Genomic DNA, 15,298 nt, shown 5'->3' on the forward strand with positions numbered 1-15,298 from the left:
TTAATCCACAGATTATTTAGTTTAGTACTTAACTAAATCCCGTCCAATTTATATGACAGGATGCGGTCCTTGGGTCGTTCTGCGTGAGGTGGTACTTGGGTCTTTGTACAGATTTTTTCGAGACGTTACAATCTACTCCCCTTAAAGAAAAATTTTATCCCCGAAATTAGTACCTTTTCGTACTCCTCGAGAATCGGTGGGTAGTTCTTAAGGACTTCAGCTTCCGTTTCCAAGGTAGCCTCCTCGGTGTGGTGTGTCCATAACACTTTCACGAGTGGGATGACCTTACTGCGCAACACTTGTTCCTTCCTATCTAAAATACGCTTTGGTTGTAATACGTAGGTAGCATCTTCACATAGCTGTAGTTGCTCCCACTTGATAATATGGGTAGGGTCAGGAACATATTTCTTCAGCATCGATACATGAAATATGCTATGCATACTTACGAATGGCGTGGGTAAGGCGAGATGATATGCCACTACACCCACTCGGTCTAAAATCTAGAATGACCTAATGAACCTCGGCGTGAGTTTCCCTTTCCTGCCAAAATGAAGTACTCCATTCATTGGGAAAACTTTAAGGAATACATGGTCCCCAACTTTGAATTCCAACTATCACTATCTTGTATCAGTGTAACTCTTCTTTCTACTTTAGGCTGTAAGGAGTTGACGCTTGATAATATCGATCTTCTCTGAGGTCGGCTGAACGAAATCTGGGCTAACCAAGCTTTTCTTGCCAACTTCCGCCCAACAATGCGGAGCCCGACATGGGCATCCATACAAGGCTTCGTAAGGAGCCATGCCAATGCTTTCTTGGAAGCTATTATTATAAACAAACTTAGCATAAGGGAGATAGCCATCCCAGCTGTCCTTGAAGTCAAGTACGCATGCTCACAACATATCCTCGAGTATTTGATTTACTCGCTCTATTTGCCCATCGGTTTGAGGGTGGAACGCGGTACTGAATTTCAGTTTCACCCCCATCACCTCTTGTATTCGAGTCTAGAACATAGACGAGAATTGTGTGCCTCGGTTTGACACAATCTCTAGAGGAAACCCATGCATTCGTACTATCTCCTTAATGTACAACTTGGCTAGGTCATCTGTCAAATTAGAAACTCTAATCGGGAGAAAAGGGCCGGCTTTTTCAACTGGTCCACAATCACCCAAATGTAGTCATGCCCCTTTCTCATCTTTTGTAACTCGAAAATGAAATTCATAGATATGAAATCCCATTTCTACTTGGCTATGGGCACGGGTTGAAGTAAACCCGGGGGTCGGCGGTGCTCATCATTGACTTGTTGACACGTGAGGCATCGGGACACAAAGTCTGCTATTTGGGCCTTCATGTTGTCCCACCAGTATAAACGCTTCACGTCCCGGTACATTTTCATACTACCCGAATGCATCGCTAACTTTGAATTGTGAGCGGCCTTTAAAACTTCTCTCCTCAAGTCGTGGAGGTTCAGGACGCATAGGTGGCCATGATACCCCAAACCTCTATCTAAGCCAATCCTCCATTCTGATTCTTCACTGTCACTTGCATGCTCTCTCATCTTCACCAACAGCTCACTTCTTTCTGAGCCACAATGATTTGGTCATTAATAAGTGGCTGCACGTGGAAGTGTGCGACGCTCTCGAATGGCTCCTCCACGCTCAGCTTCTGTTCGAAATCTCTCACGAACTCCACCATATTCCACTCTTCTACCATCAGTGGGGATGTAAATTCTACAGTTTTCTTGAGGCTCAATGCATCGGCCACAAGGTTAGCCTTGCCAGGATGGTAAGAGACTTCAAACTTGAAGTCTTTTAAAGTCTCCATCCAACGGCGCTGCCTCATATTCAGATCCCTCTATGTAAAGATGTACTTGAGGCTCTTGTGGTCCCAAAAGAGCTCGAACTCCTCTCCGTAGAGGTAATCTCTCCAAAACTTTAATGCGAAAATGACTGTCACCAACTCCAGGTCGTGAGTGGGGTAATTTTCTTCGTGTTTCCTTAACTGTCGTGAGGCATAGGCGATCACCCTATCCTTCTACATAAGTACACATCCCAAATTGACTCGAGAGGCATCGGTGTAAATAGTATATTTGACTCCTTGCTCTGGGAATACTAGCACGGGCACAGACGTCAGCTTGTCCTTTAATTCTCGAAAGGTTCCTCTGTTTTCTCGTTCTGAGCAAATTTAAGATCTTTTCAAGTAAGTTGAGACAATGGTCGGGCTATCTTGAAGATGTTTTTAATGAATCGACGATAATAGCCGACAAGTCCAAGGAAACTCCTCACTTCTGTGATTGAGCCGGGCTGCTCCCAGTCCTGTACCGTGGCCACCTTGTCAAGGTCCACGGTGATTCCTTCTTTGGAAATCACGTGTCTTAAGAACTTGACTTCTTCCTTCCAGAAGTTGTATTTTTGGTACTGTGCAAACAACTGATTTTGCCTAAGAGTATCAAGGACTGCTCGCAGGTGCTCTTCATGGTCTTTCCGACTCTTTAAGTATATTATAATGTCGTCGATAAATAGATGATGAATCGGTAAAGATACGACCAAAATACCCAGTTCATGAGATCTATGAATACGGTCGGTGCAGTTGTAAGTCCAAACAGCATCACGAGGAATTCGTAGTGCCCGAAGCTTGTCCTGAAAGCTGTTTTCTGCACGTCTTCATTCCTGACGCGCAACTAATGAAACCCAGACTGTAAGTCTATCTTAGAAAATATTGAGCCCCCTTCAATTAGTCGAACAGATCATCTATCCTAGGCAGAGGATACTTGTTCTTTATCGTGACATGATTTAGTCCATGAAAATCTATACACAATCGCAGTGATCTATCCTTCTTTTTCACAAACAACACAGGTGCTCCCTAAGGAGATACACTTGGCTGTATGAAACTCGAGTCCAATAAGTCAACAATCTGCTTCCTCAATTCCTCCATTTCACATGGAGGCATGCGGTACGTCGGTAAGGAGATAGGTATCGTACCTGGCACAAGGTCGATGGTAAAGTTGATCTCATGCTAAGGAGGTAGTCCCGGGATCGTTCTGAACATGTCCGTGAAATCTTGGAGTACTGGAGTGTCCCCATGTGACGGACCATCACAATTTTCCAATAGGGAAGTGTAACAACGAATGCGATAGGGACAACTGACTTGAACTAGGAAGGTGAAGGTCGTGCCCTCGGGCCCATGTGCTATCACTAATCTGGTTTCACAGTCAATCTTTGCCTTCATTTCGGTGAGTCAATCCATGCCGAGGACAATGTCGTAATGATATATCTTGGTAATAATTAGGTCAATGCACACCACTCTGCTCCCTAAGTCTATCGGGCAACTCTTACAAAGTTTAGTGGCGTATGAGAAGGTCCTTGCTATGGCAATGACTCTCACCACAATCATAGGGGTAGTGTCTAACCCTAATCACTTGACTGTAGAGCATGCTATCATAGAAACAGTGGACTCGGTGTCCACTAATAGGAATATAGGTGTACCTTGGATGTGGGTAGTGACTTCAAAGGCTAGCGGTACAATAACCGTGAATTCAGATGCTTCAGCGGTGAGTGCATGTGCGCGAGCTTGTTGCGGGCGATTAGGTGGCGCTGTCATAGGTCGTTAAGGTAGCCTATTTTGGAATGCAGGAGGTTGATTGTATGGTTGTGTCGGTGCCACGGATCTTAAAAGAGGGGCTGAAATAGCATGCCAGGGATGACAGTTAATCCATTAAGTCTTGGTCTAAGAGAGTCCTTGTTTTAATTTATGTCCAAGGTATGGGTTAATAAATATGTTAATATGCCTATGGTCAAAGATCACCTTAAAATGGTTTCTAATAGTATAAAATTTTATATGTAAATCACCATTTCGATCTTATGACTAGTGGGTTATGAGTAGACTGCACTTCGGTTTCATTAACTTCGAGAGGAAAGGAAGAATCGAGAATTCTAAAGTATTTCAGAGGTTTGGAATGTTAGCAACATAAGGCCGCGAAAAAAGAAAAAGGAGGGACATCTCCTTGACGTGATATGAACCTTGAATTCACAAGAGAATAAAAAAACTTATAATATTTTATTGTAGTCCACCTCTAATATGAGCTTACAGAGTATTAAACTATGAAACTCAATCCTACTCAAGGGTCCTAATTTAATTGCATAAAAATAACTTAAAAAAAAATATGTGTATATATATGTATGTATAATCAAATTTAACCATAGGATGATTCCTAGTATGATTATAAATAATTCCTAAATAGACACCAAATACTAAACTTTAATATGAAAAGATATGACTAGTCTATTAGCAATTCGAAGTTGTAGAAATTTTTGGTTTCAACCCTTCTATTATTTATAACATATTTGTCACCTGTAGTTACCATATTATTTTTATAATTTTTATAGCAATCCATTATTACGCTTACTTTTATTTCACAAAATTTCATTTCATTCGAAGTTCCATAAAAATTATAAAAATTCGGGAAGTACTAGTTGTCCAAGACCAACGATTTTCTATATGATTTCATAATGTCTTTATTCCTTATAACATTTTCTATATTTTTAGTTAGTGAAATATTTTTAAAATTTTTATGGTCATTTATCATTAAGTTTAAAGTCATTCCACAAAATTTCAGTTCATTTGGAGTTGTAGACAAATTATTAAAATTCTAGAAGTTGGATAGTTGTCAAAGTGTCCTAGATTTAACTATATTAAAATTTTTATTTTATTTTTCACTTATTTTTATATGAAACTAGACTTATCAAGCTTCAATATGGCTTTTGAATCACCTATATCAGAGTTATATTGAGGGAGATATGATTTTTTGAAGTTGGTCAAAAAATATAGAAAATCGCAGAAATCCGGTGGTGCGCCGCCAATCCCGCGGCGCCGCCTCGCTCTGCTGGACTATCTGGCAGTGCGCCGCCAATCCAGCGGGGCCACTATGACCCTCTGCTGGTCTTGATGGTGGTTCTGCCATTCGATTTTTAAAATGAGTGTATTTCTTAATCCAAAATGAGTTACTCGACATGTCATATATGATTTTGGGGTAGGAGAAGTTGTTCTATCCAAATAACCTAGTTATTTTATGAAATTCCAGAATTTTAATGGTCAAAAGTCTATTTTATTTATATTTTTACTCTTTATAATAAATTTTAGTTTAATTATAGTTCTTCATCCTTTGAGCTTTAGGATTTGTGTCTAATATGAAAGTACCTAGAAAGATTTGAAGAATAAAGTGGTGGAAGGTGAGATTTTTGAAGGAGATGGGTTGGAAAGGGATGAAAATGGGTGAAAATGAGGAAAGGAGGGGTGGTAGGGCCGTTTTAAATGGACCTCCACATGTGGGAGTGGCCCACATGCTCAGGCCAGCGGCGGCGAACCGCCGATCTCATGGCGCTGCCGCGCCTTACTAGACAGACTGGCAGTGCGCCGCCGATTGGGTAGAGCCACTGTGGCCTACTGGCCATTTCGACAGTGCCCCCACCATTCAGCGGTGGCTACCCCCCTCGAGTCGCTGGTTACCCTCTGTGGGACCCCCTGGGCTCCACTAACTCATTGGTTTGGTTCCCCGATAAGTCGGGTCCACCCATCGCGGTCCAACTGGTGTTTCCTCGTGTCTTCTGGGTCCTTTTTTTATATATTCAAAAGTTCATCAATTGACGGCCCAGATAGACTTAGAACCGCCTAGGCGATTCAGGATTTTCTGAGTCCCCCAGTTATAAACCTTAGACTAAACTATAATGTTTAACTTCACCTGTCAGCGAAACTTTGAGATCATAATATCGTCTCTAAACTCCATCACCCCTACCTAAATCAGAGTGCGTTAGAGTGCATCATGTTAGCCTATAACCCCAGGTCCAGTTTAATCTAAATCATGCTCTGATACCAACTTGTAACACCCTGAATTTCGAGGGTCGAGCGAGACTCTACTCCCGAGATTCAGAACATCACTTATGCAGTATGAATGATGATATTCAGATTTCGTCCATATCAATGAGTTAAGCATGAGTGAGATTATACTAAAACAATATATCATACTCTGGATATAATTAAACTAAGAAAGCAAAAGTCTAAAACATATCTATCTAAGCATGTGGGTGGTTCACAAACCTCCAGAGTATGAGTATGTAACCGGGTTTAATATATACATGTATTGTTTCAAAATGAACAAAATATGAAAATGTAAAGTGTCCAACTAAGCCAGATATCCCATGGTTCCTACGCATCGGCACAAGGTCTACATCGACCCGCCCGAGAGCTGAAAGTATGAGAATTGCTCCTCATCCATAAAGTCCTGCTCCATTGCATATACTTCATCAACACCTGCATCTAAGTCAGAGTCTAGTTGGCATTTTAAAACACCGTCCCAAAGTGGTTGTGAGTGATCAACTCAGTGGTACTATAAAGCAAAAGTTAACATGTTATCAAGTCAATTAAGCAGTAATGTAAAGCAACATAACAATTACTTCCTAACTACTGTTTTTAATGTGGGAATGGAATGCAAGTAATAATTTATGCCCTCGCATCGAAGCTCCCTCACAAGCGACTCCGACAACCTATTTCGCATATGACATCACTTCCTCAAAATGGTGTAACTCATCGCCTTTAAAGCACATCCTAACTAATGTAGTGTGATGCATGGTCATGTTAGCCAAGTAATTAATTAAGCTTATTCGTACAACAAGTTTTGGAAGCTAGGGTACCTCCCTTTATGTCATTGACCCGAATCGAAGGATCCATCTAGGTTCGTCACTCTTAGTTAAGCACATACGATAGGCAAGTTGTAGGGTAATCACTCCTAATGAAAAGCAGTCGATAGACAAGTTCAAGAGTTTATACTCACGGTCACTAGGGGAGGCTCATCACCTTAGCGTAGGTCGACAGTACGAAAACGGTGTCCCATACCAGCATGCCTGACTCATGAGTCTTAGTTGCTCATTGGTCACTACGAGGAGGCACATCACCCCAGCGTAGGCCGACAGCTTGAACACGGTGTCCCATACCACCATGCCCAGCTCATGAGTTTTAGAGGATCGTGGTACCAAGGTTAAAGTGGGTCTTTACATTAGTGAGGGGTACCTTAGATTCAAGCAGTCGTGTCCATACATGGTAAACACACAATATGCCAATCGGTATGTTAGGCAAGCTCAATTAGTATGGGTGCACGCTGACTTAATCGCCACTGTCGACAATCATCATGTGACCCGGATTCATCGAGTATACCCAATGTGGCGAGACTAGTTTCGGCCACCCGAATGGGGACTGTTACCGAATGCCTGGGCTACGTTGTAGCCTTAATCCTACTCATGTGCAGCAAGTAAACACATGTGATAATCATCTCAGCATTTAACAACCAATCCAAGTGATTTCCTCATTTGAGCATTTCATCAAACACATCGATCATGTTACCAAACACTTATATTTTATCAATTAATCACATAGAGGCAAATATGATTACATAAAAGAAACTATACATATGCATAAGGCAATAAAGAATCCTATCTTAATACTCCTAATAAATATAAATCACCAACAATTTCTCATTCAAACAATTCATCAAACACTTAGACTACACTTCACCAATTATATAGATTAGGTTAGTTACAACATATATTTTAGTAATTCCTTATACAGAGAGATTAACATGCATATGACAATGATAAATCCTAGATCAGTAATCATGGCATATACAAATCATTTCTAAATGTTTATTCAAACATTTCAACAAACACATGGTAAGCATCTTTTACTCAACACAATTCATATATGCATATCATAAAATATATGCATATCATAAAGAAATCGACGTATCTAAGACAATACGGTAGCAACCAAGTCAGTCATAAATCATTAGCCGACATGAAAGCATTGATAACCATAGCCTAAGCGTTTATAGTCCGCTCCTTTCGTCGGAATACTTAATTCGGACCCCGTTCAAACTCTACGTTTTTTAAAATGGAACATCGAGCACCTAAATGATGAAACAGGTTGGTTAGGTTGATAAATAACTAACGTAGATCTCTACAGCGGTATTAGGGTTAGGATTTCTAACCCAAATCATAGCTAAAAAGATTTTGTAGCATAATGGGATGAGGATTTGGTGCGTGGAATCGTGGGAGAGGATTCTTATAACAATCTCCTAAGTTCTTCCTTCTCTCCTTCCTCTTTTCTCTTCTTCTCTCCTCTCTCCCTTAGGGTTTTAGAGAAATTCGTATATGAGAGAGGAGGGGTGAAATAAGGGCTATTTATAAGCCTAAAAGTGATGCAAATGGCCCCAGGGCCACCTTATTCATAGTTTATACCCTTTGGGCTACTGTTTCTGACGAACGGGGCTCATAGGGAGGCCCACGACCCATCTACGTCATAGGGTTCATTCCCTAACAATGGATCCATGCCAAGACACGATTTCGATGTGATCCGATAAGCCGATCGACTGTGGAGAACCTGTGTCAGATTGATGGTCGTACTTGCTCAATCTGGGCCACAGTTATACAAATATGTGCAGGGAAATTTTCTTTCTCCATGGGTGAAGTTTGGTCAGAAACTGATGGTCCGAAATCCTCAATTTCACGTGAGAACGACCGGCCCAATTCACTTAAGTTTTTCTTCATTTTCTAAAGATATTCACGTTTCTCACACACTTCACTCATGGCTCAAGTTGTACATTTCTGGACACTATCTGGGCTTAATTCTCACGATGGTTGTCAAGCCTAGTAGGACGGATATAGTCCTATAGTTTCGCGGTCATCGGACCCTCGAGTGCGGTCTAGGTCAGATACGGGGTTTCAATGTACTCCCGAGAGCAACAAGCTCTTGGGATTTCTCCTAGGTCTTTATATAGTATTGAGCTAGTGGTACTTAAGGTTTTGGGCCTTCTCATTTGTGAAAATGGTGGCCCAAGCTTAATCTACTAATTATTTAGTTTAGTACTTAACTAAATCCCGTCCAATTTATGCGACAGGATGCGGTCCTTGGGTCGTTTTGCCTGAGGTGGTAGCCGGGTCTTTCTACGATTTTTTTCAAGATGTTACACAGTGGGCGACACGGCCTACTAATATACGGTTCTCATGCGCTCATATATATCCACTCGGTCTAGACGTTGGGGCGTCCCCTAGCCTCGGGGGTTTATGGATTTTTTCTCAGGAACATCTATCACACTCATATGCTAGAACCAAATATTTTCAGTGTCCCATCTGGCCATCCACAACATGCCTGTGGAGGCCATAGCCCTGATGTCACTAGGGCGTATGGTTGTTATATAAAAAAATGTGAGATGCATGAGTCATACTATCCAGTCATACCTCGAACCTGCACGTACCGCGCGCTCATGTGGGGCAATTCCATCTCTCAGGGAGTCCATAATAATCCGCCTAATGACATGTGCTATGATCAATCATTCCTCATAACAAGCATACATATGATGTATATGGGCATGGATTGTGGAGCTCTACTAAGCATGTTATATGATGATGATGTACTCTCCTCATATTAAGGATGGGCCTAGACGACCTACTCATATCAAGAATGGGCATAACGTGGCCTAAAGGAAGGTCACTATGTAGACATTTAACCATCATTGCCCATCAATGTGGACATTTAACCAACATTGCTCGCAAGGAGTGGCCCACATAGAGCCAAACGTATAATGAGCCCATGGCCTCACTCAAGGGCCTAATACACATCACGATGGGCCTCACTCATGGACCACATATGCATCACATTAGGCCTCACTCATGGGCCTCATACAATTACAACGGGCCTCATACAATCACAATGGGCCACATACAATTTCAATCGGCCTCACCACATAAGCCTCACATACATCACACTAGGCCTCATCATATGGGCCTCACATACAACATATCGGCCTCACTCATGGGCCACAAATACATCACATTGGGCCTCATCATATGGGCCACAAATACATCACATTGGGCCTCATTATATGGGCCGCATAAATACCATATTGGGCTTAAAGGGGCAGCCCACGATTTTGTAAAATGGAATGGCAACATGCATAACATATACATCAAGGTGGGCATTACAGGTCAGCCCCTATAGTCCTGAAAAATAGATGGACAGTGTCCTTACAATACAAACATCAAGGTGGGGTCCCACAATACATACGTCCACGTGTGGATGGTGTGGGAGATGCACATACATCATGCACGACCCCACATACAGTGTAAGACGTTGGTCCTACCATCGCAGATTGTGGACAGTGTGGATGAAAAATAGCTGGATGGCATACATCATGGTGCATCCCACTCAGCACACCGTCCAGATGGACGGTGTGGAGATAAAATACATAAATCCAGGTGGGTCCCACCTACCCACATATGTCACACATGTGGGGTGGACCCACACCTCATATCAGATGGACAACTGAGAAACACATACATCATGGTGCCCACAGAACTTGCTGACGCTGTATAGGAGCTATCCAGCTGCATGGACCCATTATCCAAGGTCTGGATGGTGTGGGTCCTGCACATGCAAGGTGGGTCCACACATGTGGCCCACTAGATATATTATATAGTATATATATTATATTATATTATATAAAAAAAACCAGTGTCTAGGCCTCAACACCCAGGCCTGCTGGATAGTAGTAGCCTGTTGGTTTGGCCTAGCCGGTCCTTAGGCCCACGGCTGGGGGGTGACCCCACCATATGGACGGTGGAGATAAAACCCATAAATCACAGTGGGAGGGTCCACGTGGGTAGCCCACACATTTTGGATCTGTTGATATTTGTACTTTCCCTTCGCCCATGGCCGGCCTGAAAACATGCAGCAAGGTGGACCTAAATGTGGACAGCGGGTTGGCCTACTTAAATGGGCGGGGTGGATCATCATACATCATCAATGGTGGGCCACACATTAAAGAGAGAGAGAGAGAGAGAGAGAGAGAGAGAGAGAGAGAGAGAGAGAGAGAGAGAGAGAGATGAGCGATGGAGGGGCCCTGCCACTATGGGCCCCTTTAACACATGCATTAATACATACATCAATATGGGTCACGAATCATGTTGGCCCTAAATTAAAATACCATCTCGTGCTATGAACACCCACCATTGGATCTTCCAGGCTACTTGATCTCCCGAGCTCCTAAGCTTCCTCTTTGATGGAGGAGGATGAAAATTGAAGGTTGGATGGTGAGGATTAAGGGGGTATGAAGTGGGCCACACCTAGCTTCTCCTTCTCCCTTAAAATGTTTGGACGTTCCTCTCTTGGATTGTGTAAGTGCTATAGTTTATATCCCTGTTTGTTGTTAAATTTGTGGTGCCAAAATCACTATTATACTTTGTTATTTATATCTTGCATAAGTGAAGCTCTCTCAAGGATCAACATTCATAATCAGCTAAAGCTCACAACAAGCAAAGCTCACAAGTACAAGGATCAATCTTGAATGCAAGAACTGCTCACAAGAAAAGACTCAAGCTGCAAGACTTCAAGAAGAGTACAAGGCAGTTTGTAAAGAACTCAAGACTCTTTCAAGATTGAGTTACATTAAGATTTCAACTACATCAAGACTTCAAGGCTCATACTTCAAGGTCACTTGTTCCTAATGTTTCAATGTCCATACTTCATGGTTGAGGTTTGACTGACCATAGGTTGACCTTAGAAGTAGGTCATTTTGGATACATAAGTCGAATGTTTATTTTACATAAGTTTGGTCTGTTCTTCGACTAGTCCTAGGCCTTCTTCGACTAGTCTTAGACTTGCTTCGACCAGTCTAAGAAATTCCTCGATCAGTCGTGAGTTTGTTACAAATTTCGGATGAAATCTGTTAGGCTTCGACTAGTCCAGGAATCTGTTCGACCAGTCGAAGGAACAGTGTCGACTGCATCTTCGACCAGTCGTAAATCTTTGACTCAAAATACAGCGATGTGTTATAGGTTCTTCGACCAGTCGAAGGAAACCTACGACCAGTCGTAGGTGACCTTCGACCAGTCGTAGAACGGTCAGAGCTTATCCCGCCGGATCTTTCAAATATCTGTTATTGCTTCAACTAGTCGAAGAGCTCCCTAGACTAGTCGAAGACACGATCTGCTCACCTATAAATAGTGCACGAATCTCAGAAGAAATTATCGAATTAATTAATCTATTCAAGCCAATCTTCGTCGAACTTCTGAGAGATAATTCTATGCTCCATCTAAGCTAAGTGTGCTTATTTAATATTCTCTTTCCTTAGCTTTATTTTAATTGATTTTGTTTCTGCTATTCCAATCTGATTTGATAAGAGGAATTATTATTCCCTTTCTTTGGAATCAAAATCAATTAAGGCAAGCCCTATTCGGTTTAATTTAAAATCTATTAGAATTAGAACCATTGTAATTGAGTACTGGACATTGAACTTGGACATTCAATCATCTACTCTAATTTGGTTCTACCGGGCTGCTACAACGAAGGAGATAATTAGGTATTTTACATTTAATTATAAATTCCTTTTTGTTTTGATTTCTTTCAAGATTTGCCAGAAAAATTTTGTTGTATTGGTTATCTGAGGAGAGCCAGGAAAACTCAGAAGTGGGGTTTTTTTAATTGTGTAAGCCCACATACAAAGACCAATTGTAAAGGTTTTGGGTGAACCTGGGAAAACTTATTTTTAGTGAATGCTAATATCCCCTGTGTGAGGATATTAGGAGTGGAGTAGCATTTTGTGTGGCTGTTGTTTAACAGTTGGTGAACACACAGGCGAACCACTATAATCCCTTGTGTTGTGGTTGAATGATTTATACTTCTGATTTTTAATTATTCTTTTGTGGGATGTATGTATGGTGGTGAATGTTGTAATCATTTAATTCAAGCATTGTGAGAATGTTGTAATAGTTTAGAATTTATTTTCTGCTATTTCTTTTTCAGCTTGATTTACAATTTCTTTTAAAAGTTGTTCCTGCAAGGTTGCCCTGCCATTTTTATGGTGTATGGTTGTCCCTAGAGCAATACATTTGTGATTCAATTTATTTTAATTCAGTTTGTATTTATTTCTGTGTTCCTCTTCGATTTGAGATTTGATACAAAGATCTTTCTAGAAATAAGGTTGTCCTACCATAAACTCTGGTTTTTGGTGTAAGGTTGTCCTTAGAATAACATTTGTATCAGCCTCTCAAGATCTGAATTTTGAGGCTGTTTTTCTTTCCTGCATTGTGATTTACTTTGGCTATCATATTCTATTTAATTCCGCTGTTATAAGTTTTATTTAACATTGTCCTATTCACCCCCTCTAGGACATATAGCTAGGCCTTTTCAAGTGGTATCAGAGCCTAATAGCTCTTTTTTAATTCTTGAATTTAATTCCTGAGCTAACGATTTAATCTATTTAAGATGTCAAATTTTGATAGCCTTTCAGTCACTAGGCCTCCACCCTTTGATGGCTCCAACTATGCCTATTGGAAAGCCAGAATGAGGATCTTCCTCAAATCAATGGATGAAAATGTGTGGCAAGCCACAGTGACTGAATGGAATCCTCCTATCATGGAAGTTACTGGGGTTGATGGTTCAAAATCTATGAAAGTCACACCATATTATCAATGGACCACTCTTCAGAAAAGTGAGAGTAGTGCAAATGCTAAAGCACTAAATGCAATTACTTGCGCACTATCACCAGATGAGTTCAAAAGAATCATTTCCTGTGATACTGCAAAGCAAGCTTGGGATATATTAGAAATGACACACGAGGGTACTACAATTGTCAAAAAAATCTAAAGTCCAACTCCTCACAACCAGATTTGAAGAAATTCATATGGAGGAAAATGAAATGTTTATGGACTTTTACACTAGATTGAATGACATTGTAAACTCAATGTGGGGTCTTGGCGATAAAATCCCAGAAAGCAAAGTGTGTGCAAAAATATTACGCTCACTTCCTGAACGGTTCAATTCTAAAGTAACTGCGATCTAGGAACTTCGTGATACGGATAATATGAGGGTAGAAGAACTAGTTGGTTCACTACAAACCTACGAGTTAAACTTTAAAGCTCCTAAAGGTAAATCTATAGCACTAAAATCTTCTAAATGTAATTCAGAAGAAAATTCTGATTCAGAAGATGATATGGCTCTTTTAGCTAAGAAATTTTACAAGATTTTCAAAAGCAAGAAAAGGGTTGATTTTAAAAGTCAAATGATAAAAAGAAATTTAGACCCAAATCTCGAAAATCTTTGAAAGATAGTCAATGTTACAACTGTCAAGAATATGGGCACTTAGCAAATAGATGTCCTAAAAGGGACAAACCCAAGAAGAAGGGTATGTTGGCTACATGGGATGAATCATTTGATTCTGAAGGTTCTTCTGAATCAGAAGATTCTGAAACTGAGTCGGGCAATGAGGTTAAAGCTCTTATGACTCTAGCCAAATTCACATTTTCAGATAATGACTCTACAAGTGAAGAAAATCTGAATAGTGAATGTGAAAATGAAGATTATCTTCAAGACGCTTACAATGCCCTATATAAGGAAAGTTGTAAAATTGCTGTCAAACTTAAACTTCAAAAAGAAAAGTTTTCTAAACTCAAAAATTGTTTTGAATTACTTGTCTTAGAAAAATCACAAATTTCAAATTGTTTTGAAAAATCAAAATGCGATTTGGAATTCAAAAACTCCCTAATTATTGATTTAAAATCTGAAATTGAGAAACTTAAAACTGAAGTATCTTCTCTTCTGAGTTTAAAGGAGACATGGAAATATGCCCAAGGTGATCCAAAGTTAGAAAAACTTTTATCCGAATCAAGAAAAAGTGGCGATCTATCCGGGTTGGGCTATGATAAAAATCTACCTCCTAAACAAAAATATACTCCTCCTATGTTTGTTCAAGGAGAGTCCTCAAACTCAAAAGGGAAAAGTACTTATCAAGATTTTTCTAGAAATTCAAAAACTTTTCAAAAACCCAGAAGCAGCCATGTCAACTTTAATCAGAAACGAAATCCACTAGCTAAAAAGATAGTTGATTTACTCAAGGAGCTCTTAAAATCTAACTCTATAGGTCATTCTTACAAATATACACAAAAGAAGACCAACTATGTTCCTAAACCTAAAACAGTTATGAAATGGGTTCCTAAAGTCACCTGCTTGGTTGCTCACACTGCTTTCAAAGCAACAAGTCATTCAAAGTGGTACCTAGACAGTGGATGCTCCAGGCATATGACAGGTGACAAAGCTTTATTCACGGATCTGAAAGATATGACTGATGGTTCAGTCACATTTGGTGATGGTAGCAACTGTAAGATTATAGGCCAAGGTACGGTTCAACTTTTTAATCTTCCCGTGTTTAAAAATGTTTTATACGATGAAGGCTTAAAACATAACTTGCTTAGTATATCTC

Source organism: Magnolia sinica, chromosome 11 (genome assembly GCF_029962835.1).
Source record: "Magnolia sinica isolate HGM2019 chromosome 11, MsV1, whole genome shotgun sequence".
Taxonomy (NCBI): Eukaryota; Viridiplantae; Streptophyta; class Magnoliopsida; order Magnoliales; family Magnoliaceae; genus Magnolia; species Magnolia sinica.